The sequence below is a fragment of the Asparagus officinalis genome, chromosome 6, assembly GCF_001876935.1.
Source record: "Asparagus officinalis chromosome 6, Aspof.V1, whole genome shotgun sequence".
Lineage (NCBI taxonomy): Eukaryota > Viridiplantae > Streptophyta > Magnoliopsida > Asparagales > Asparagaceae > Asparagus > Asparagus officinalis.
The window spans coordinates 68,118,831-68,145,217 of NC_033799.1; the positions used below are offsets into that span (position 1 = coordinate 68,118,831).

Here is a 26,387-nt window from a genome sequence, read left to right on the forward strand (position 1 = left end):
GGTTCTTGGTTAGACGGTATTCCTTGTGAGTTGCCTTTTTTTTCCTTTATTGCTTTTTTGTATTGTTGTGGGCTACATATTTTATCACAAAATATTAATATTATGTTTTCTTATTAAATGCAGCTCTGGCAGACATTGAAGAAGGAAATTTATTAGTACAAGATTTTAGTAATCTAGAGGTTTCTGAATCGGAAGGCGAAAGTGATTAGGTGATGATACTATGTTTTATTCATGCATATTTATTATCTCCCAATTCCCATCTTATAATCTATGAATCTTCAGTACTTCAATTATACCCAAATTTATGAATCTTCAGTACTTCAATTATACCCAAATTTATGATGTTTCAAAAAAATGGCAAGAGAATTCAAATCCTTGGAAATCAGATGGTAGCCAGGTACATTCAGACATGTCATGCTCTGCCTCCAGAACTTTAAATTTTGCTGACTATTAAACCTTTTCCATAATGCTGAATTTATGGTTGTGTACTATCTATATTCTTACTCATCATACATCATTTAAGCGTTCCATCTGTTTGGTCTTCATCATATGGCATTTAACTGCTAGTTTTCATGTCTTACATGTTTCAACATATTGTTAGCAGCACTTTGAGAACAGTAAATATTCACAATTCCAAACCCATCCACTTTCAATATGATTCAATATATCTAACTAAATTATTTATGGATTCAAAGTCTGTATTTCATCAGTGTGTGAGGGTCAAATATTTGTCATATATTAATAAGCTTGTTGTTTGTAACTTCTTTATGATTAACTTAGACGTCATATCCTCTTTTAATAAAGTTTCAGCAAGCATTTTCATTTATGTTAAACATCTGCTCTCTTATTAGAGATGTAGATATTATATGCATGTACAGCTTTCATGTCTTACTAGTTTATTTTGTATTGTAGTGTTAACATAAAGATTCTTATGACTTGCAGGTGTTTGGTATATTGTGTATGAGAGGAATTTGTGCCTTGACATCATGGATAACGCGCCACAATGCCTACTCTTCAAAGCCTACCTTTTGTTTGTATGGCAATGCATGCCAGCCTCGATTATTTGAATTTGGAATTGAATGTAGCACTCGTAAACTTATATGCTTGGGTCTGCAATTCTATCCTTTTCTTTTCGTTTATTTCCCTTGTTATGTAATGCTTAGAAGAACATATATTGTTATTAGTATAATCGAAAAACTTGGTATGTAAGTTGTTGTGTATATTCTTGTTCCAGTACAGGCTGCTTTGACATGTTTGAACATTTTGAGAACGTTTCCTGTCTATAATTTCCACTGGCTTTATTGATATCTCGATGCTGCAGGGTTATAAGTGTGTGAGGTAGTTATGTCAATGATGTTTGTGGCTGAATTAGTCGACATGGTGTCATTTGCATAACGCTGCTCCGTTTCAACATTGTTCTCACTGTGTCGACTAATTCACCGTATCACGATATAACTATCATAGTTTATAAAAAAATGCTAAAAGTTTACAGAAACACCACAAAAGTATTATATATATAGCTTTCATAGTTAAACGGGCAAATGGGCGGCCCGATTATTAAATGGGCGGGCAAAAGCCCGCCCATTTAGAAAATCTTAAATGAGCCATAAATGGGTAAATGAGTAAAATATGCCCGCCCATTTATGACCCGCCCGTTTAATGACCAAACCCACCCGTTTAACATCCCTAATCTCGAGGTTAGGATCATTTTGAAAAAATGAGATGCATCCCCTATTCCCCCTCTACAGAGACACCCGCGGCCCGAAACGGAATCCCCTACTGCTGCCTCCTCGAGTCAGGACCGACGCATCTAGACACAAAACACGCGTCTAGATTTACACTCTCGCTCCTTAGTAAACAATAATTAACCAATAATGCTCCGGTCTCACCTAACTCTATAGTATTAATAAATTTTATTTTCCTATTAAATGGAAAGGTACAACGTGGACTGAGATGAGCCGCTCCCATTTCTTCCTTCAGTATTCGTTCGTCCTTCCCTGTTTAGATCTGTTATGGCTGCTGCTAGACCTGATCTATTTCTTCTTCCTCGTTTCGTTTTGATTCCCATTTCTGTGATCTGATCTGTTGAGAATTTTCATTTTCATTGTCTAAAGTTTTGCGTTGTTATCTTCTTTATTTGCTCAAAACCCTAGCTTTCGTCCTCTGGCTTCTTTGATGAGTGAGGTTGGGAAAAATTGAAAGGCTCCTGTTCGAAGAAACTGTACAGGTGAAGATCACGGACGATTATCTAGATTCTGTTTGTTTATTTTATTTTATTTTTTTGCCTTTTCTTCGATTTTCATCTGTTGTATGTTTTGTTGGTAGCGTATGAATAGCAATTTCATGTTTGTCATAGAGGTACGAGTTTGTTTTATTGTTAGTTTTCATCAGACATACGGTTATTGGGAACTTACCTAATTGCCAGTTCAATTGCATGTTTAAACTTTTGTAGACGCTGAACTCCTAAAAGTTGTTCAGAATTTATGTCTTTTAAAGCTCTTGTGTTGTGTTTTCTTATCCTTATATTCCTAGCAATTTGTTTTGGCTAGAAAAATGTGTCTTCTGAATTGTGGTACTAACTGCTACAAAGATGTTGTTGAATAATAGGATGGATTCTCTTTTGTCTTTTTTCTTCTAGCTAGTTGTTACTCCATCGACGCACCTTTATCACATTGCTACAATCATTTCACACTTTTTTCTTCTCTAAAAAATTTATCAAACATTTCCTTTTGTATCATTTCATGTGTATGTTCTTAGTTCTAAAGTTGGTCAACTTCTTCTTTATAAAATCTCTTGAAATAGTTCTAGTGAGTTTGTCGATTCCATGTTTGACCACCTAGAGACCAGAAATGGAACTAGATTGTTTCTAATCCTACTAAGTGTTTTCTGACTCTAGTCTCCACTATATACAATCTCGGATATCCTTGAATGGTTGATGAATTTGAATTAATGGTTATTTAGTACCTGTATTGCACAATATAAATACATGATGTGGATGTTACACAATATGGTTTGGGGATATCACAGGGCATAAATATTAATAAATAGTGATGCTTGTGGATATTGGAATAGATACAATCTTTACAAGTACATATGTTTGTTAACATTAAACTTCTAACACTTATATATGGCTTTATACTATCAAATGTTCTTTGTTACTTTATTTATAAAATGGGAAGATCATATAGATGCATGTAAAAGTAAAACTAAATTGTGTTTTTTGTCTTTTATACATCAGCATACTCCCGTACACATTATCTACTATGAAGCAACTGTTGTAGGTATATCTTCTCAACTAATTGCTTGTATTACATAGTTTTCAGTTAATGACTAATGACTCCTAAGACTTGTAAAGGTTTCATGCACTTCTTTTTCATGTTCGCTGAAACACATGGAAACGAGAAAAATGAAATGAGTATGTTTGCTGTAAAACTGGTGGAACCCTCAAACAAACTTAAGCAATAAAGAGAGAAATAGATGAAGAGTATATTGAAGACCTTAATAAGTTATTAATCTTATTCCATCCTCAAGAAGCGGATTTTTAACAATAGGATCTCATGTGATTTTTCACAAAAAAAGCTTCTTATATTTCACCAACCACTGTTCTTAGCTATTTCCTTAACGTTAGCTTAGTATGAGTCACTGTTATAAATAGCAGCGCTAATAGCGTTAGCGGTCCTTTCCCGCGACGCTATCACCCGCTACGCTATCGCGCAATAGCGGTGACATATTGCGGAATATGTCTGTTCTAAAAAACGACCAATAGTGTGTCATAACGGTAAATAGAGAGCGATTGCATTCGAAATTTGTTTTTTAACTACTATTTAAAAGCGGTTTGAGGCTTATTTTTTAAAAACTAAACTCAACCCTTGACCATTGTATTCCACCGTCTCCTGTAATTTTCAGTATACTCCCGCCACCTCTCATAACCTCTGGCACCTACCTTGATACTTCTCTCACCTCCTTCACCGTGAGCTCCTCTTAGGGCAGTCTTGTCACCGCTAAGCTCTTCTTCTCGAAGACGACGAATTTTTGACTCCTCGAGTTATCTTCGGTATTACGTAATGGTTACATGTCTATTTCATATTTAGGATCTCTTTAAATCATCCAATATGTATTTTTAGATTTCTTAGATTTTTCTTTAATTAGTATTTATACATATCTAAATTAGACCGCTATTTGACTTTGCGCTTTTTATCGTTATTTTGCCACAATAGCCCAAAATAGGCTTAGCGATGCCTCACCGCTACGCGACGCTATCCGCTATCGATAACCTTGGTATGGGTCTAGTGGGGCTAATACATGAAGAGAATGAGTCTTGGATATGTATTTGCTTTCTTTCAGAATAACTTAGAGGCCTTTAGCAATAGGATCTCATGTGATTTTTCACAAAAAAGGCTTCTTATATTTCACCAACCACTGTTCTTAGCTACTTCCCTAACGTTGGCCTCAGGCTGGGTCTAGTGAGACTGATATGTGATGAGATTGAGTCTTGGAAGTGTACCTGCTTTCTTTTGGAAAAACCTTAGAGGTCTTCTGATGCCTTCCATCTTGAAGGGGCACTGATCCTTGCTGCAGGAATTAGGCAGGGGGAACTTGAGCCCTTTAAGATGGAGGGCTCTAGAACAATTCTCCAATGAGAAACTTTATGATATGATGTGTAGTTTGGGAGTGGCAGGATATATCCGCGTTAAACGGATCCAACAGAATTGGTTTTTGCTTATTCGTGTAAACAAGTTTAAAGTTGAATATTAGATCCAAGACCCAAAGTGACAAAATTTGATAGAAATCCTTCCTAGAAGTTCCGAACATATGAAAGCACCTTTTTGTCACTTTTTAGTTTGCAACATATTGTTATTTGTCACTTTGGGAGTGGCAGGATATATCCAAGTCAAATGGATTTAACAGAAATGGTTTTGGCTTTTCATGTAAACAAGTTTACAGTTAACATTAGATCCGAAACACAGTGACAAAATTTGAGAGATTCCTTCCTTGAAGTTTCGAACATATGAAAGCAGCTTTTTGTCACTTTTTAAATTGTGACATATTGTTATTCATTTCCAATGTTTTTAATGAAAATTAAGTCTCATTATTATAATATTTGTACTTGACAAAAACCTTCTATTTTGAAATTTTGGATAACAAAATATTTTTCTAATAGTTACTGTCAAAATGTAAATGTAATTCATAATTTTGATAGAAATAAGAAGAAACTAGCGCTTACTGTCTAAAAACACAAAATTTGAAAAAAGCTACTAATCCTAATCTCAAAGCACACATTTCTAGAATTTTAAAAATTACTAGCTGTAGAAGAACATGACCTAAGATTAGGTAAAGTTCAAATAGTAAGCTAGCATGGAAGCTTTTATTTGGTCGAAATTTACTTAACATTAGAATAAAGAACAGTCATAAACTAATTGAGAAATATGAATATTATGAAAGGTTATTTTTTTGAAAATCTTCATCTTTTAAGAATGTACCTATTATCAGGAATGTTTCCCATTAGCTATTTTATTTTTCTTATCTCTTAAGAGGTTATCACTAAAACTTTGATACTCCTCTGTCAATGGCTGAAATTTTAGTCGTCAATGCCTAGAAGTCTGTTCTACCTTACCTAGATAACAATATCATGATTTTGAGCCTGGATGGGAAACTTTATTCTCCAATTACTTTTAGAATGTCGGTGTATTCTACATTTTTGTCGTTAAGATTTTTGTTCATTGACTGTTAAACATTTGACAGTAATTAGTTCTCATTGGTATTAATTAATATGTAGGTCAGCAAGTGCTTGTATACTTCTTTTGGTGTTGCCCTTCTGTTTTCGTTTTTTGTTTTATAAAATGTTAACTTTGTAATGATGAAGTTTATAAACCCTTAATATTGCTTTATTCACATTTTGTCTTCTTGATTTCCACCAACCTTTCTTAAAGATATTCAACTTTTAGGTTCTGTAAGAATCTATGCTGTTATTTTCTTATGATAACTAGGCTGTCAATCCACATCATAATAGTTGGTTTCTACTAAAACAATGTGTGAAGGTTCTTTGTCAGCTAAATGACCCCAATCATGAGAGTGAAGTGGAAAAAGGGGTGAAACTCTTGTTGACTGTAACTACTATAGAAAAGCCCAAGCCCAAAAACACTTACGATTTGTAACTCCGTGATTTGTCCAATTAGTATTTCATTTTGCATAAACCCCATCCATAAATGTACATTTGACCATTTATGCTAAGCTTTACTAAACTACCACAAACCTTGAGACTTGAGTGAATCAACATGGATCTTTTGTGATTTCATATGACTATCTTCCGACTTCCATTATTTTGTGTTTTGCATCAGCTTCTTTAGTTGATAAGCTTTGGACGGAAATGCCTCTGAGTGATCTTCTTCTTCTCTTTCATCACTGTTGTAATTAATTTGAGAACATTTCTTAGAAAATTTAAAGATCCATCTGTTGTCTTATTGCTCCATAGTGATTTATAAACAATCTTATGATCTTTCTTTTGCATGGACACGATTACTTGAAGATTATGTTCTTGGTTGTAATCTTCTAATTTCAAATTTAAGAGGAAGCAGAAAATGATGATGACAAAGAAGAAGAAGATGAAAAGAAGAAAGGGAAAAAAAAACGGTATAATATAGTTTGCTTTGAAAACACGGGACAAGGTAATGTAAAAACCAATGATATAATAAGAGGAGGTGATGTAAATCATTCTTGTAAAGGCTGGAGTTGCCATATAGAATCATTACACATGAACAATTCTTGTTATAACCAATAGTCTTACGACACAAGCCACAAGTTAAACTAGGTGATAACACTTATAGTTTCTCTTCACTCATAAAAGTTGCTTAAACTCTACTTTCATATATGTGAAATCTTGATAGCAACATCAATGCCCTTGCACATTCTCGATCGTAACCAATCAACATTCCCTGACCCTCTAAGATCCACATCCATGAAGGAAAGTGTTGATGTTTTCTGATCTAATATAGAAGCAATCTTTCTTATTGAATTTAGGCCTAATTACACAAAGCTACCATGAATTTTCGTTTCTCTACTAAAGACCATAAACTTTGGATTAACAACTACAAGTTTTTTATTTTTAGAAAACTTTCTAATGAGTATAGTCTTAAAAGTTAATGTATGACCAATGTTAAAAATAACTATAACGCATAACATAATGTTCTACCTTCTATTAAGAGTTAAAAAAGGTAAAAGAATGCAATACATAATGTAGGTTATTTTGTTAATTAATTATTTATATATTTCATAAATACAAACTATTCATAATGATTTTAATAATTAGAATCATCAAACTTTTCAAACACACACACACACACATATATATATATATACAAGTATATATACATGTAATAGTCTTAAAAGTTAATGTATGACCAATGTTAAAAATAACTATAACGCATAACATAATGTTCTACCTTCTATTAAGAGTTAAAAAAGGTAAAAGAATGCAATACATAATGTAGGTTATTTTGTTAATTAATTATTTATATATTTCATAAATACAAACTATTCATAATGATTTTAATAATTAGAATCATCAAACTTTTCAAACACACACACACACACATATATATATATATACGTATATATGTGTGTATATATATATATATATATATATATATATATGATAGTTAGGATTTAGAAGCTAGAGAGGTGTTGGAAGTGGAGATGGGATTAGGATTTTCTTCGTTAGCAAGCAGAGATATTGGAGATAAGAAGGAACCTGAATGAGTCTTATCCTCGGTAGAGATAAGAGGATGAGAATAGCCTTGTTGTTGGCAAGAAGCTACGTCTTTGTCTAAAGCGAGAGGAAAATAGATTGAGAGGTTTCTCCATAGGATTGAGAGGGGGTGGAGGGGTAGAGATGAGGGAGGTGTTGGAGATGGGATCAGGGGTTCGCTAGGGTTTTTCACGCAAATGAAATTGGGGTTGGGGATTTAATTGGAAAGTTATTTCAGTTAGTGTAATTAAGTTGGACGGTGAAGATATCGCCACGAGTCCAAATATAATCATTAATTTAATTTAATAAGTTTTAAATAACGCTTAACTTAATGCAGATAAAACACGCTTTGTAGTGTTATATTGCATGTTAAATGCAACACGGGTTTTCTGCTTGAGTTTTATAACAATTTAACTTTGTTAGGTGTTGAAATGGGGTTTTTTTCTACATTGTGTATGACATGTAAAATGCATAATGTCATGTGCCAAACTGACATAAATATTAATTTGTAAGTCTAAGAAGCATGACAACCGGCTGCAAGTTCTATGAACAAGAGAACTTGCGAAGCTTGACTCTGATATGTTCAAGGAACATATATGTCTAGAAATATGATTCATAGCAAGTTTATATTGCAGTTCAAACTTACATAGTTTCCTTATACATCTAGTTTTCTGGTGATAACATATTTGTTGCACGATGCACATCACCAAAGCTACATTGTATATTAATTTTAAAACTCCATAGCATGTATTAGAAGTTTTGCTCAAACATAGTATTACAAAAATTTCCTTGAGCTGGGTCATCCAATACACAAGGTAGATAAGATAAATAGCTAGATAAGGTAAATAACTACTTGGTTTGCATTGTCAACTTAGGCGCAATCCTTACAACCACACTAATCTAAAAATGTTCTTTTATTTTCAGAATGAACTTTTCATGTGTTTGGTAAGTGATACACATTCAACAATATTTGTACATAAAACCATAAATAAAAATATAATACATAATTTGATTTTGAACATGCATTAAATATATCTAAATAAAGAGTTCATAATTGTTGAAAGCACAATTTTTCACTTCAGCCCCATTCTAATTTTTTATTATTGAAATCGACCTCTTTTTTTTATTTACCAAAACCGACCCGATTTCGTGATTAGCAGCTTAATCACCTTCCTAATTAGTCGGGGTTACCAACCTCGACTATTTAGGACATTAATTTTTAGGGTTTAAGGCTTCTAATTAGGGTTTAACACCCTCCTAAATAGTCGGGGTTGCGAATCCCAACTAATTAGGAAGGTGATTAAGCTGCTAATCAAGAAATTGGGTCGGTTTTGATAAATAAAATAAAAAGGGTCGATTTCAATAATAAAAAAAATTAAATGGGGCTGAAGTGAAAAATTGTTCTTGTTGAAATGAATTACGAGGGAAACCAGGGACTCTCTAGAGCTCTGTTGATTGCTTATATTTATACTAAGAGCAAATAAATACAAGTTACATATTATTAGGAATATGCTAAACATATTCTTAGCATATTCATTTATTCTCACAATCACATCCCTAATATCTCTTGACCACATATTTATAATATATTATTCCTAATATTACTATAAGTCTATAACATCATAGATCTTCATAATATATTCATTAACACCCTCCCTCAAGTTGGAGTATGTATGATATATATGTCCAGCTTGTTGCAAACAAGCTGTACTCACTTCAATTTGTGACATGACTTAAAATGTTGAGATCTTGTGTGTGACCTTTCTCATCATAGTTGTCTTCATCTTCTAGTCTTCTACTTGAATGTCTTTCACTACGAACAACCTCAATCAAAATCACCAAGTGTGATACCTCGATCTTCTTCATAGATCGACCAAACGAAACGATCCTCTTCAGGGAACTACTAAATAAACGATCCTCGCCAAGGACTCACCAAGCAAACGATCCTCACCAAGGACCCACCAAGCAAACTATCCTCTCTAGGGATCTACCAAACAAATGATTCTCCTCGAGATCTAACAAATGATCTTTCTTTAGGGACTTGCTAAACAAATGATCATATCAAGGATCTAATAGAGAAATGATTTCTCATGGATCTACCAACTAAATGGTTCTCTTCATAGATCAACTAGACAAATGGTTTTCTTTAGGGATCAACCAAACAAACAATCCTCTTCATGGATCAACCAAACAAACTCTCTTTATTGGTGGTCAAGGTTTTTAGGATACAAGCGGTAGCGGAGGTGGTGTCCATAAGTTGAGTAGGTGGTGAACGAAAGGAAATCGAGGCGGCATAGGGGGTAATGAGAACATATACATGAGGATGACTACTGAAACAAATAATGGTAATCCTGATCGTCAACAAGGCTATCGAAAGAAGGATGAATAAGAATCCGTGGCACTGCACATGGTGAATAGTCACAGTGCCTTCTTTAGGGTAACCAGTTACAGAAAAGAAGAGAGGTGATAAGGTTGAGAGAGGAGTTAAATGGTGAGAGACTGGGGGTGGGGGGCGCAGGTTTGTAAGGATCTAGGGTTTTGTGGAAGTTAGGGTTTGCATGACTTTGATACCATGTTAAAATTAATTCTGAGGAAAAATCGAAGACTTTCTAGAGCTCTGTTGATCTCTTATATTTATACTAAGAGCAAATAAATACATGTTACATATTAGTAGGAATATGCTAAACATATTCTTAGCATATTCCTTTACTCTCACAATCACATCTCTAATATCTGTCGGCCACATATTTCTAAGATAGTATTCCTCATATAAGTACAACATCATAGATCTACATAATATATTCATTATTAACAATAATAACATGTAATATTTCTTGAATAATCTTTATGCATAGAAATTAAGCAATTTCACAATCTACATTGACACCTTGATTGTCTACGTCAAAGATTTTGCCTAGAAAGTATCGACATGAACATTCTATCTTTTACATTATATCTAAACCAAAGTATCTACAATGATGATATGTTTATCATAGGCTACCTATATCTATGATTTGTCTAACTTGGGATGCTAACAATAATTATGTGCCTTTCATAACTTGATATGTCACTGACTTGCTTAATTTCTCGATGAACACCATTAACCAACAAACATCGCTATGCATGTGGCAGGATATTTACATATCATTTAGTAGAACTTACATGTCATAGAGTGTACAACAACAACATCAATTGTCGATATATGGAAAAATCAATTTCAACTGTACAATTCCTAAAACAACCATGAAATATCTCAAATCATATATCAAAAATTTTATTTTTTTAAACAAGTCTAGAAATAATTTCATTTTCACGTGAAAATGAGTAGATCGTAAATTAGAGAACACACATAATGACTAATTAATTTTTGCAATTCCCTCCTATTGTGTGTTGTTGCTGACTGTCTCTGAACATATTCCCATCGTGCTAGCTGATAGGGTCGTCATTGTGATCCTCTCGTCGAAAATCTCTTTTTTTTGAAATCACATGCATAAATATATCACCATTCTCAAGAAGCGTAAATACAAATAAATCCAGAAAATTAGCGGAAACAAAACAATTATCAATTCCTAATATCAAAGGTAGTGCCAATCCAAATAAATCTAGAGGATTAATTGAAAACAAATATCAAAGGATATTTAGTTGTAGGATTACATCTATATACTTCTTTTTCTTCTTGGTTATCTTTTCCTTTTCTCCTTGCTAATCTTTTCCTTTTCTCCTCTTATCTCTTCTTTTGTTTCTTTTCTTTGTGTTTCTTCTTTCTTGCTGGTTTGGGGGAAAGGGAATAATGAGGGGAGCTATGACCCTTCTTAATCTTCTTCTAATCACTTGTTAAGTGTCCCTCCTCTCTTCTTATGAGACCTCGGCATATCCTTTATTTAATTAGAATATAATATCATCATTGTTTGGGTTTGCAAAGATTTATTTCAATATAAGTTAAGTTCATTATGCTAATTAATAATAGATTAATTAATATTAATAATGTGATATATAAAACAAGAAAATGGGTATTACTCATAACTTATTAAGAGCAATCTTCTCTAGGAGTTATCACATGCGAGGCACATAACATGCTCATTACTAACAAGATAATTTGTTAGGATTGACTTGCATCTTTTCAATTTAGGTGTAGGTTTATGGGAAAAGGCATTAGATGAGATTTTGTCTAGACTTTATATGGATATATGGTTATATATGGTTGAACTTAAGATTTAAATTATGTTTAACCTTTTCAGTCAATTAGATCCAAGTAGACTAATCTCATCGATCTCTCTTCACAAGCCTTTCTGAAACCAACAAGCTAATATCAAAGCTCAAGGTTTAGTTGGCTTTTAGATTTTTCTGTTAGCAAGGGGTTAGAGCTCAAGTTGGAACACTCATAACTTGGAGAGCTCACAAGCTCAAGTTGGAAAAAGGATAAAATTACAATTCACATATGGTCAGGTCGAACTTAGTCCACTGCACGTTAGGTTTCGGTGGTGCACATGATGTCATATTTGTCGCTGATGTGATTCTTCGGTATGAAGTGGTAAGTTGAGACACTATCTCTATTAGCCATATGCACTTAGCTTGGTTAGAACCGACTAGATCCAAGCCAATATGCAACTCCCATCCATTCAGTTTAGGAGGGGATTTGCTATACTACAAGCAGATGACATTTAGTCCAACATTGAGAGCAACAAACATGAGAGCAACAACAAATGAGCCTTTATCTCATGTTTAGGTTACAAGAATCCTATTCTTCCATTAGGTTCTATTATTTACTTTCTTTTGCAGTACTCCATTAACTATAAACTTGCTCCATTAACTACGCTTCCTAATTGGTGTATTTTGTGACCTCCATTGTATATGACAAAACCGTATTAATTAGTTCTCTTATTATATCCTCAAAGAGCAGTCTCTTGTTTGAAGCCTTCTACAGATACACTCATTTCTTATCCTATCTTATTAGTGTATATCTACATACCATCGTAACATTCTTATACTCATTTTTTGCACAAATTATTTTTTGGAGTTAATTGTGGATAGACACATTGCAGTATCACTATATCGCGAATAGATTCCCTATAGTTTTGTTTGTGCGAATATACCCCTCGAATGAATTTTTTTGATAATTAAAAGAGTCAAAAGTTTTGAGAAGATAGATAGAACCCCTGTAGTTCTATTGATGAGGATAAACCCTCAATTACTATCTTTTGACTCTTAAATAATTCAAAAAAGTTCAAAGAGGGGGTCTATCTGCACCTGGACAAATACTACAAGGGTCTATCAACACAAATGGAACTACTTGAGGTCTATTTGCAACCGGACAATACTAGTTGGGGTCTATTCACAATTACCCTATTTTTTAATTGCGCAACATTCTAATCCATAAAGTGTTTTTGGTCTTATAGCTTTCCTATTAAAATTTTTCTTCAATCTCATAGGTATTCTACAGTGGCATAAGATTATATAAGCACTCTTTTTTCACCATCTCTATTTGATTTGATGAGCCACATCATCAACAATGTCACTATCAAGATGATTGGTTGATCAAAAGTAATTATTCTTAGGTATTTAGATAATCAATATGTGCTACAGGCTTATTCCACTTCACAATTTTACTAAAATTGTTTAATGTATTTTGTTCTTGTTCTAATAATCCTAAATCTTTTGGATTCACAAATTTATTTTCTAAAATGCACGACATTATTTCCAAACACTATAGAATAAGTTTTTTGTTAGATAAATGGAATCATATGTTGATACTTTCCTTTTTTATGTATATATCCATCAATCATCTTAATATATGAATATGCTCATAGTTGAAATCCTATGCATGAAAGCAAAGTAGTTCTCCGATACACTTGTGCCCTTACTAAGTCTTTTGCTCAATTACCCTCTCTAAATTTACACGGATATTTGTTTAAATGTATTGGACTCAACTCATAACTAAAGTAAGGTTGATCTTTTTCAGTCAATTTGGGTCAAGTAAATTAGCATAGTCCATCTCTATTCTGTGCCTTTACTACCCAACAAATGGAGGGTGTTTTACAGGAAGTTTCTAGGAAAGTACAGGATAGTTTATTGTAATTCAGAATATTTATGGGCCTCTGTAATCCAAACAATGGAGGGTGTTACAAACGGAGGGTATTTTACTGGCAGTTTCTAGGAAAGTGCATCATAGTTTATTCCTTTATTAGTTTATCATAATGTAGAAAGCTTACGGTAGTTGTTGGGAAAAAAAGAAAGAAAGTTTATGCACTTTTCTGTAATTTAACCTTGAATATATCTTGTATTATAATCAATGTATAATTATGAGGTAGTTTCACTTAATTTAGATTGTATGGGATAATTATGGAAGTACTGAACTTTCTGACAGTTCATATGCACGAAAGCATGACCCTGTGAACTCCGCATAGCCTCCATGGTCTTCCCTACCTGGCTATTTAAATCTTACATGGGTACTTCCTTCCATTGGGAAAGTTGAATTTGTCCCTTTTTTTTAATCTATGCGAAGTTCTTTTCTAATTTTATTTAAGCCTTCTTTGTGTGTCAAAATATGATCAATATTAGTCATAAAACCTTATAAGCTTGATGTACTAAAATTCTATGTTATATTCTTTTCACCTTGCAACACTTACTTAAAAGTTGTATGATTATCTAAGAGCACCACCATCTAATTTCTATGTTTCTGTCATTTTTTTGAGTTTGTTGTATTTCCTATCGAGTTCTTCACTGAAACATTTATTATCTTTCTTCTGACTGTCAGAAATAGTAGAAATAGCAGCACATTCTGAATAGCATAGTTAAATGTGCTCTTAGTCAGTAACTTCTCGCATTGAGAAATCTAACCACTATGTGTGTCTTCAGATAAGCATTCAACTTATGCTATTTATATGGACTTATATCCAGTCCAATCATTCAAACCTCAGTTGTTTAATGTTCTCTTTGTAGTCGACCAGGGTGTTGGCACAAAGAAGCCAAGTTAAAAGTCTGGAGTGTTTGGAAGAGTATATTGGAAACTCAAATATGGACCGAACCCCTAATTTGTGCATATGTAAGTTTTTCATTATATTAGAAAATATCTCCTAGGGATGAACATTGAATTTCCACTTAAGATAAAGAAAAAATTATCCTTGTAAGGTTGGCTTTAAGAAAAGATACTCCATCTCCATGTAGAATGACTTTTACGGGGTTAAATGGCCCATCTGCGATATAAAATGCAATCCAGAGGACCGGAACTGAACTAGCCCAACCCGGTTTTGGTTAGGAATAGAAACTTTGGAACGCAGCCTGACCAGCCCAAGTTGTATCCTTATGTTCAATGAATGGAGTTATCCTTTGTATAATGGGGTTGATAGTCTGAGTAGCCAGGAGCTATGAAGCACAACCACATCTATTGTAAAGTGTGTTTTGGACACCATATCAAACATGACACTTGTGCATCATTGCTGTTGTCTGTAGTTCTTGAAAGTTCACTGCTCTTTTAGCAATGTCCATATCTGTCCTTGGAATATGAGGATTCACCAGTCAACAAATATAGAACAATTGTGATCTTACTGACATGACAAATGATCAATGTTTCATTTCGGTGATACTCAACTAGATGCAAATGGTTAATATTTTGTTCTAATACTTTACTTTTTTTAATTCAGTTGTCGGCACCACCTTTATGGCATTATCCATATTTTCATGAATCAGTTGACAAATCCTCTAATTTTCTATTACTTGAGTAGTACGATGTTCTTTATTAACTGACTTATAAAAAATTTATCCATTAGTTCTTGAAGGAGGAGGCAGCGAGATTGAGGCAACAATTGATAAACTTGCAAGAAACTCCTGTACACATTTTATGGTGAGGATATCCTAATCTATCTATCGGAATGACTACTTATTTTTGTGCATTAATTATGGAACATGAAATGTTATACATTAACTGATTATATGTATCTCATTTTCAGAAACTTTAACTAGAACTATTCATAACTTTACTACTTTAATATGTAACCAACAATCATCCTGAAATACGAATATTGACCTCAGTTTTAGCCCAGTATATTTTCTAACTTCATGGGTGCATTCCATAAACCTTTTTCTTTAGATTTGGTGCATATTAGTATGTGGAGTTATAAAGTACTTTATCCAGGGACGGAGCTAGGAATTTCATACAGGTTGGGGTTCACAATATAGTCCACAAGTAATTCATAGATGATATAAATTTGTATAGAAATAGATTTAGAATTTTTTGTAGAGAAAAAAATAAATTTAACAGATATTAGAAATTTCATATTATCATTGTCATAATGTCTATTATTTGCCATACGAAACTATCATTTAATTTCTTTTCTTGCTATATCTTTGTCAATATGTAAAACATAATGAAGACGAAGTAAGGTAAATATAAATATATTTTTTTTGAAAAATAATATGTACAAGATATTATATAAATAATCTTAATTGTAGGTAATATGCATAGGAAAAAGTTAAAACTTTTAACTGACCCCTATAGACTGAAAATTAAGTTATTTCGTGATAGTAGTAAACAAGGTTTTAAATGTCGATATCGGGTTTAAGTCAGACGACTAAAATTCATATCGGATAACGCAAATTGGGGATATGAAAAATATCGGATTGTCATATCGGATGGTGTGCAAATGTGTAATATATAATCATAAATAAAATCTAAACATACTTAATAAATGATATTGTCTAACTATAAAAAAAACTAAATAACTTTTGATGCTTAGGATTAATGTTGAAGGAAATAGGTGAAAAAAGGAGGGAGAAGATTGCTTGATATTGATGTCGAAGAAACAGCTCGGAGAATAGACCGATGAGATGTTGAAGGAGAGAGAGAAGAGGAGTGATCGAAATGACTTTGGTCTTTTTTTCCTAACTGATTAGGTTTTGTCTTTAGAAGTAATATTAACTCCATCAGAAATTTAATCCTAAACCTGATTAGATAAACATAATAAAAAATAATTAGCCAAATTTTTTGACTGAAAAATCGGTCGAGATAACTAACATGCCCCATAATACATCCTGTTGATATGTCACTCGATATATCCGACATGAATAATGAAAATGCAATACGCATTGAAAATCTTCATATCGTGTCAGTTGACCTTTAAATCCGCAATGTCGGCTGACATGTTTGACATGTCGACCGACATTTAAAACACTAGTGATAAAAGTGAAGTAGTAGGCACCTCAAGCATATTTACATTTGTCATTATCTAAGAAACACTAGAAAAAGATATGTCAATGACCAACATCCAATGTTAGGTTCTTGTGAAGCATGCTATATTAATTTTAATTTTCTTTAAAAAGTATTTCTTTTGTGATGACTGAAAATGCTAATTTTATGTTGTCACAAAATCGAGTTGAAAAAGAGATATTTCTGATAGAATTTCTTTTATATTGTGAAATTTTATAAGGCATAAAATTTAAAAGAAGTAAATGTTTTAGATTATCATTTTTGTCTTTATGTCTATTAATTGCCATACAAAGATATTGTGTAGTTCTTTTTTCTTTCTATATCTTCGTTAATATGTAAAACAAAACTAAAACGAAGTGAGGTAAATATTTTTTCGAGAAATAATGGATACAATATATTATATAAATAAATCTTAATTGTAGGTAATAAGTGTAGGAAAAATTTAAAAGAAGTAAATGTTTTAGATTATCATTTTTTTGTCTTTATGTCTATTCTTTGCCATACAAAGATATCGGGTTGTTCTTTTTTCTTTCTATATCTTCGTTAATATGTAAAACAAAACTAAAATGAAGTGAGGTAAATATTTTTTCGAGAAATAATGGATACAATATATTATATAAATAAATCTTAATTGTAAGTAATAAGTGTACGAAAAAAGGTAAAACAAGTAAAAATCTCCTACAAATTGAAAAATAGTTATTTCATGATAATGGTAAAAAACCAACTTGAAGGCACCTTGAGCTTATCGTTGTTATCTCAGATACTGTAGGAAAGGAAAATAGTTCGAAGATCAATAGCCAATGTCACGTTCTTATGAAACATGTTGTATAATTTTATTTTGTAAAAATTATTTCCCTTGTAACGACCATGAAAATGCTAATTTTATGTTGTCGCTAGATTGGGTGGAAAAAGAGAGATTTTTGATAAAACCAAATAATTTCTCTTAATAGTATTGAATTGGAAAATTAGGATCATTCCTATTCTGATAGTTAAGGGCAATAATAAATGTTATAGTAAATAGATGAAATAACAATATTTTCCAAGTTATCAAGTAATTAAGATTTCCATATGGTTTGGATTTTTATGCAATCAAATAGTGGAGGGATGATTACTTTTACAACCGTCTATGATTTGTTGGAACGGCTATGATTTGTTTGAGTTAATGTGAGATATGTGTAACAAGAATATGTTGAAGTACTAGTTTTAACTAATCACAGTTATTCAAGGTAGTGACTTTCAGCCACTTTGTTACTATGAAAATGGTTTGAATCCAATTGAAATTGAAGAGGGGTTAATTCTTTTGTCACTGGGCCATGTTTTATTGGAAGTAAACACATAAAACCCACCCCAACCCCTCCTCCCCTCCTCCCCCAGATCCCCCTCCCAAAAAAAACACGTGTAAATATACATATAGATTTGGCAGATAAGAGGAGCGTAAGGCTTGAAATGGACAATTCTGCAATGGAATGTTATCCAAAGTTAAGGTTGCGCTTGTGCACTACCTCAAGCCAGCCAAGTTTTGCCCTTGACTCTATGAACTAGATTGAAGAGGCAATAAAATCTTATTGTGACAATCTTATTTTACCATTAAGTAACTTGAACAAATAACTGCAGATATCTTTTCAGAGCAGCACTGCAACAATCATCTGTTTGAAGTTATATCCTATAATGGACTTTTTGAACTACTAGTATAGTGCACGTGTGTTCCACGTTATTGGATTAATTTTATGTTTATCTTTTTTTTATAATAAGTTTGGTGTTAGATGTAATTTGAGGATTTTTGCTATCTTTTTATCATTAAAATCCTAGAGTAAATATAATCTTTTATGAGGTTTATTTGTGAAGTTTTAGGGTTGTTTTGCAAGGTCCTTATCTATAAAATTATGAAGTTTCAGGGTTGTTTTACAAATTTAAAGGTTTACTCTATAATTTTTCTAAAATTTTAGTTTTATAAAACCAGAGCTTTCTAATAAAACTTATGGAATACCTGAAAGACATTATTTACCTAAAAAGCATAATTCTATTTGTTTTATAATTTAACATAATGTTTGACGTTTATAATTTAGCACATGCCGGGGTTTTTTATTCACAAATTTGTAATATAGTTATACCATTAGGAAGGATAAATAACATACAGACTGTAAAATAAAAATTTAAATATTTTGTATTAATCTGAAAATTTTTATGTTCTATGACAACTAAGAACATACTCTATCAGAGCTAAAAAATTAACCAAAATCTATATAGTCCTCTGAAAAGACTTAATCAGAGCTTCTTCAATTGTTAAGAACAAACATCATCAAAAAAAGTTATGGGGTCTTATAGTAATGTGTGTCATTATTTTGCTCTAACAATATTTTTAAGTTGAACCTACAAATTTCAATCAGACAAAACTTATTGTGAAGGATGGATTTTCCAACTCAGTACATGATTTTTTAAGGAACCATCATCATGATGGGAATGACCAAACTATATCCTCAGTTCAAAATTAATTTCCATAATAGCAGATTGAATATTATTTGACGTTAAAATTTTTAATCTTTTTTCTTCGTTACGCTGGAAAATATGGACTGCTATGTGCATATTATGCTAGTACTAAAGATCTTTGCATATACATAGTAAGAGCAAAACCTAAAAATCTCAAACTCATTTATATAAATACGGGAAACTACTCTTTGTTTCTTCTTCAATTATTCATCTTACTTGTTCAGTTGGAAGTGAAGTAACTTGATGTGTTATTTCCAAAATTTAGTTTTAAGACCTTGAGCTCTAAATAATACACACATGTCACGAAGTCTCACTCTATATTTAGCTTATTTCGAAATCTTACTTTATTAGTGTTAATAATGAAGTAGGAAATTATACTTAAAAGAGAATTCATAGAAATTTTTAAACAAATTAGTTGTGATTTATAGTGGCTAGTATAAAGATAAACAGTTGAAACATTCTCTATGATTATGGTAGTGATCATTAGTGAGAATTAAGAAAGAGAGTAGGAGATTAATTTGTTATTAGTGTTAAATATTTTAAGTAAAACATATATTGTTAAATCATGAATTTCATACTTGATTGGATTTTATGGTTCTCAAAACACAAATTAAATACAAACTTCAAAAATCTTGATTGACCAATAAAGACATAAATTATAATATGCCAAATCAAGCAAAGAAAAATTCTTATGGTAAAAAATCAGTTGAAACATTCTCTATGATTATGGTAGTGATCACTAGTGAGAATTAAGAAAGAGAGAGTGAGAGATTAATTTGTTATTGGGAGGTTATAAAAGGTAGAAAAGAATTTTTTTGCTATAAGTCATGCTAATCTCATCATGTTATAATAAGAGATAGTAAGTAGTGATTGGTTGTGCAGAGAATGAAATCAAAATAGGCAAAATCGGGACAAAGAGACGTTTAAGGATTTGAGGAGGTGCAATGGAGATGGATGAGGTTTGCATATGATGTATTCATTTTTGTAAGAGATTTGTTATGATTTATAGTGGTTTAGTAAGAAGATGAATGGTTGTAATATTTTTTTAATTATGATAGTGATAATTAGTGAGAATTATAAGAGACTAATATGTCAATGAGAAGTTATAAAAAATATAAACAACTTAGTCATGGCGAAATTATTTTAGGGGTTATGAATAATAATGCATTTAATTGGGGGTATGTATGTATGAGGTATGGTTTATGTATGGATGCATTTGTTTTATGTATGCATGTATATGTTTTAAATGACATTTTTGAAAGAAATATTTTAACATACCAGCACACTTTTATAATAGTATTAGATATAAGATCCTGATGAAAATTTTAAACCGAGTTGGGCAGGCTCACATAGAAGGATGATCATACTACATATGCATTCTCTCTTCTTGTGACATATCAGTCAAAGAGGGTTTAGCGGCATGTCATCCAAAGGTTGCTAAGTTTTTGTATATGGATGCACTTTAATCAGCAGTGATAAGTTGTATAGTAAAAAGATCATAAGCAAACTTGTATCTGGAAACAATAGAAAATCGGTTTTCTGCATCTCTCTACTTTATTTTCTTTTTTGCATTCGAACTGAAAAGGTTACTTCCTAGCTATGTTACCCGGGTACTTCTATAATGAAGTCGTACCTGGACTAGACACGTACCCGACACTTTCCCGTACCCAAACTTCATGGACACTTCTTGAATATATGTATGCATTTATTACAATAAGTACTCAATTATATGATATATGCGTTAATTTAAAACACTTGTCAAAGACTTCCTGGACGTAGAGCTTACACTTCACATCCGTCATTTGAAACTAATGAAATACGGGTCGGATTCGTTTCGGTCCATACCCAAGTTTAAAACTATATAGTTAATGGGTCGTTTAGATGTCTAGTAAAAAAATGAGTAGTTTACAATTCACGATAATCAATATGATAAAAGAAACTCAAAAATGTGATCGGAATTTTAATTCTAATAGCACATGAAGGGGAAATTTTTTATCTTATGTACCGTATTAATTCAATATATATATGTAGTCGTGTCCCTGTACCCTATATTTTACAGTTTTACCGTGTTCCGTACCCGCACCCGTTTCCATGCAACTTAGCTTCCTAGCTAAAAAGATGGATAACAATAATTATGCACCTAACCTAAAATCACTTTTTTTTAAATTCATCTGTCCCAATTGATATTAATACTTTATTCCTCTAGCAAATGATGTAATGCTTTTACCACCCAATATCCTAATTTTTTAATGGAGAACCATATCTTTTGATTATATCATCAATTCTATTATTCTCTATTTCCTCCACCCCCCCTCCCCCCTCCCTCTTTTTTTTGGGGTGGGGGGGTGGGGATGGGATTCTCTATTTCCTCCACCCCCCCTCCCCCCTCCCTCTTTTTTTTGGGGTGGGGGGGTGGGGATGGGTCTTAGGAGAGATTGAACAATAAGCGTTTTAAGGTTCAAGAGCTGGTTTGATATTATTCTGTGATCATCTAAGCACCCAGTGTCATATGAGTCACCAGAGAACTATACATCTATGTACTATTCTGACACTTTAGGAGATTTAAAAAACCATTGCTTTTACTTAAAAGCTTGTGTAGTTTAGATTGCATTGAAGCATGTAGCCAATCAGCTTTGTCCTTTCGTTGGGTGTAATGAATTCGCACATGAAGTAATGCAATGATTCTGTATTTCTGCTCATAAACCTTGTTTTCGGTGTTATAGAAAATATATACTTGCATCTAATTTGTGTTGATGTTCCTCGGTTAATTTTCATTCAGTAGTCTTCATGTTCTTCACTTGTATCTTGGCCCAATACTTGATTTCATGTTTCTCTTTGTCAAATCCAATAGTTGACTTTATTCTCTTTGTCAAATTCATATAATTGTCTTCCTCTGGGCATTTCCTCTATTCTAATCTATTTTCAGATGTGTCAAAGTTCCTGAAGTTTGACCTCTATATTTTTCTTTGAGGGCCTGTTTGGTTATTTCCTAAAAACCAAGAAAAACCAAGAAATGGAAATGGAAAAGGTGAAAATCTCAAAAAGTACTATTTCCTCCATTTCCATCCCTAAAACTCACCCATAACATCTAATAAAATATTATTTTCATCCAACAACTCATCCACATCATCTAATAAAATATTATTTTCATCTAATCACTCATCCATCACATCTAATAAAATATTATTTTCATCTAACAACTCATCCGTCACATCTAATAAAATATTATTTTCATCCAAACATCACTCAACTCATCTCTTTTCATCATTTCAAATCACTCACATCATCCAATAAAATATTATAACAATTCACCTCATCTCATTAACATTTCATTTATTTGTTTTCATCCCAAAAAGTTGTGAAAACACTTTTCTTAATCTTGGATCACATCACCCAATAATACAATGACAACTCATCTCATCTCATTTCATTTCTTATTTTTAAGAATGAACCAAACCAAAAGAAAACAACAAACTAAAGGAAATAGGTTTCTTATAATTCATTTCCTTATTTTTTTCGCCAACCAAACAACATCAAAACTAGTTTTCTTAAAAAATCACTCACATCATCCAATAATAATATGACAACTAACATCATTTCATCTCCATTTTTTTGATTTCCTTCTTTTTTTAGCCAACCAAACACTCCCAAACCAATTCTTCATTTTAATAGTTTTCCATTTCTTTGATTTCCCTCTTTTTTTAGTAAAACAAACAGGCCCTGAATCTTTTCTGTTTTACTTACCTACAAATTTTTGCGTTTCTATCCTTTTGACAATTCCTGAGTTCACATGTATTAGCCATCTTTCATCTTTCATTGTGGATTAGTTGCTCAGCAACAGTCTGCATTGACTTCTACTTTGACAATTCATGTTTTTTTTTGATGCTTCATATGTAATCAATTTACTGCCGAAGTATGAAGTCTTCACTGAAAACTTATCAGTTATGCATTTCATACCTGCCCTCAATAGGAACCAACAAGAACAGTAATAAAGCAGTTATGACAAAGTTGTGGGCTACATGAATCGTATTCTTTCATTCAGTTCTATTAAGGAGTATCTCCTACGTTTTGCTAACTATTATCATATCCTTGAAATTTTGACTCAAAGATCGGGCTCCGAGAGATTTAACTTAAGGGGAAAACAGGTGTAAAATCATAATAGAAAGCAAACATCATTAACCTCCACGCAATCCTTAAAAGAACATTTGAAGATATGAAAGGAATAGCCAGATATATGCAGACAATGTAAACCCAAAATACTTTGCCTTCTTTCATATTGCATAATATGCATTCATTTATACATTATGCAACAGAATCAAATAAACTTCTTCCATTAGTATAACAAACTTCTTCCATTAGTATACTATTTTCCATTAAAGATTTCAATAAATGTTCATTGTTTGATGATATTTCTAATTTTTGGTTTTACATTATGCAGAGTAGAAGAATGATATAGATGGTTTTCTTGGAAGTTTTATATTAGTTGTCTCAAGCTTGCTGCCTCCCTCTGCCAGAACTAGTAAGTAAAGATGTGAGATTTATCCGTAAATATATGTTTCTAGTATATCAGCTAACTAATATAAATTATGAAGCAAACAAGCTGATCAGACCATGGAATATTTTTTATCCTTAACTATTATCGAGATTATTGACCTCTTCTTATTGTTCTCGTTGCTATGATTTAAATATGAGCTCACATTTTACCTAAACCTTTTATAATTTAAGTCAGTTAAGATTATGCAAAATAGATTATTATCATGTAAGTTTTAGACTTTTATCATATTCTTACATCGTTTGTTGCCTATTTTCTTCAGTGCTTACTCGGGGTGCCTTCCTATCTTGCATATGAGATGGCATGAAAGCCGATATAAATTTATGCTTTCTCTCATGGCTATTGGTTTGCTCATATTCATGCATACGAACTACAAAGGAACTGAAATTTTAGACCCAAAGCAGTGCCTTCTGAATTTATGTTTGCTACAGAAGATAAATTATTGTTTCACCCACAAAATGGCCTCATCTGAATTTCTATATTAACATATATAAGCGATATGTGTTCTTAGGTTAAAATGATTTTTGAGAATTATTGCTGCTTTATTATCTATGGTAAGAAAACAATTTATCTTCTTTTGGATAAGGGTCAAGTGCTTAGACAGGCTGACGATTCTATATTTCAATGGTTCCGACCAAACGAGTTCCTTATGGGTTGCTATAACTATAAGAAGTTAAGAAATATTGTTTTGTGAAACAACTTTTGATCTTCTTTCGTACCTGTAAGTGGAACTTGTAAGAATTCTAGCAGTTCTCTTGTTTCAGCTGCTAAGTGTGCTCCATTCCTTTTCACTAAATCATCAGTGGTAGAGATAAATTGCCAAAATTGACTGTAGATTGTTGACCATAGAATAGCTGTGCAGCCTTCTAATAAGCTTAATTCTGAGCAATATGCAGAGCTACAAGAAAAGGTTAATAATTATTGAAGTATGTTGAGGTAGATATATGCAGCTTTGGTAAGTTCCATTGTGAGCTTATGCAGGAGGAGGAAAAGATTCTGGTCAACACGATATCAGCTGAGATACTACTTTGTGCTGTTACTTTCATAGCAAAATTGAATCTAAATTTTTATTTGCTGCAAATTTGTCTTAAATATGACATGTTTTTGGTTTATGGTTTGTCGATCTTGGTTTCATTCTTGATTTTATGTTGACACCTAAGTTTCTGAATTTTTGCTAAGGTTTGTCTAAAACTATCTCCAAGATGGCTGAAATATTGGTGAATGTATCCTTTTATAAGGCAATATCCTTTACTGCTTTTGCAATTTTTGGGTGATATCATAATTTTCATGATCTCTCTAGTAACATATCAGCGTAAAAATATGTTGATTTGGATTTTTATTTGTTTTAAAAAAGACTGGTTTGGGCTTATGGCTCAGTTTACCTGTGAACCTAACAAATATCTGCTTACGTAAATAATCAGAAAAAAGGGCTCAAGTGGGACTAGATTATCTTGCAAAAGTTTGGCGACAAATACCACATTTCTCCACAGCTTCATTCTTTGGTGCATCAATTGTGAACATCTGTGATTTGTGTATACATATTATTTGATATGACATCCCAATATTTATTTAATATCTTTGACATATATCCTTGAAATCTGCTATTTCATATATCCTTGGTGTCTGATATTTAGAACGCTGTTGCCAAGTAATTTTGGGGTTCAAATACTGTTTTTCTCTTCGGCATGCATATCATGAAGATATGAACTAGTGGTAATGCACGCCTTATTATACTCAAGATTTCAGGCTAGCGCTCGACTGACTGATATGCACTACTTAAGATGCTCTTGGATTTGAGTTTTTTTCTTATGCTAAATGTATATATTAGTAACGTGCACATTAACCAGTTTGATGTAGAATTTTAGCGCAAGTTAAAATCTATTCTTTGATGGTTCCTTTTGTTAGATATTTCTTGATGTGGCTTTTATGGCTATACCCTGTGAATGGGGATACGCCTTTATAGGTATACCCTGTGAATGGGGATACGCCTTAAAGCTGATAATGACTTGAATCATTTGTGAATCCATGTTTGATTTTGACTGGTTAGTACTTTTCAGAAACTGATGTTTGCTGCAACGCGATGCTGCTGAGGGATGTATGTCATATTTTGATATATTTACTGTATACTTGCTTCAGGGAGTAACAAGGATGATAAGACTGTTCAAAACGGAAGCCATTATTTAAAGCATGCACATTAACGATTTTGACAGAAATAATTCCTAGTGATAATACCGTTTTGTTCAAAACTAAAGCAGTCACCTCATATAGCTGAGAATGGCTTGAATTTGTTTGTGATTCCATGTTTGATTTATGCTGCGTACAGCTTACCATAAAGTGATATTTGCTGCTACTTGCCGCTGTAAGCATTGATTTTCTATTTAGATACATTTACAGTATATCTG

At 32.5% G+C, this 26,387-nt stretch overlaps 1 long non-coding RNA gene across 2 annotated transcripts; it reads left to right on the forward strand.

The window, feature by feature from the left end:
- Positions 1,924-24,748, forward strand: LOC109845126. 2 transcript variants are annotated; one of them, XR_002248229.1, is made up of 4 exons: positions 1,924-2,227; positions 15,511-15,584; positions 20,316-20,392; positions 23,872-24,748. It is a non-coding gene; the product is annotated as an uncharacterized LOC109845126 (long non-coding RNA). The 2 variants fall into 2 exon arrangements; XR_002248228.1 differs by lacking the exon at positions 20,316-20,392 and having other exon boundaries at positions 1,928-2,227.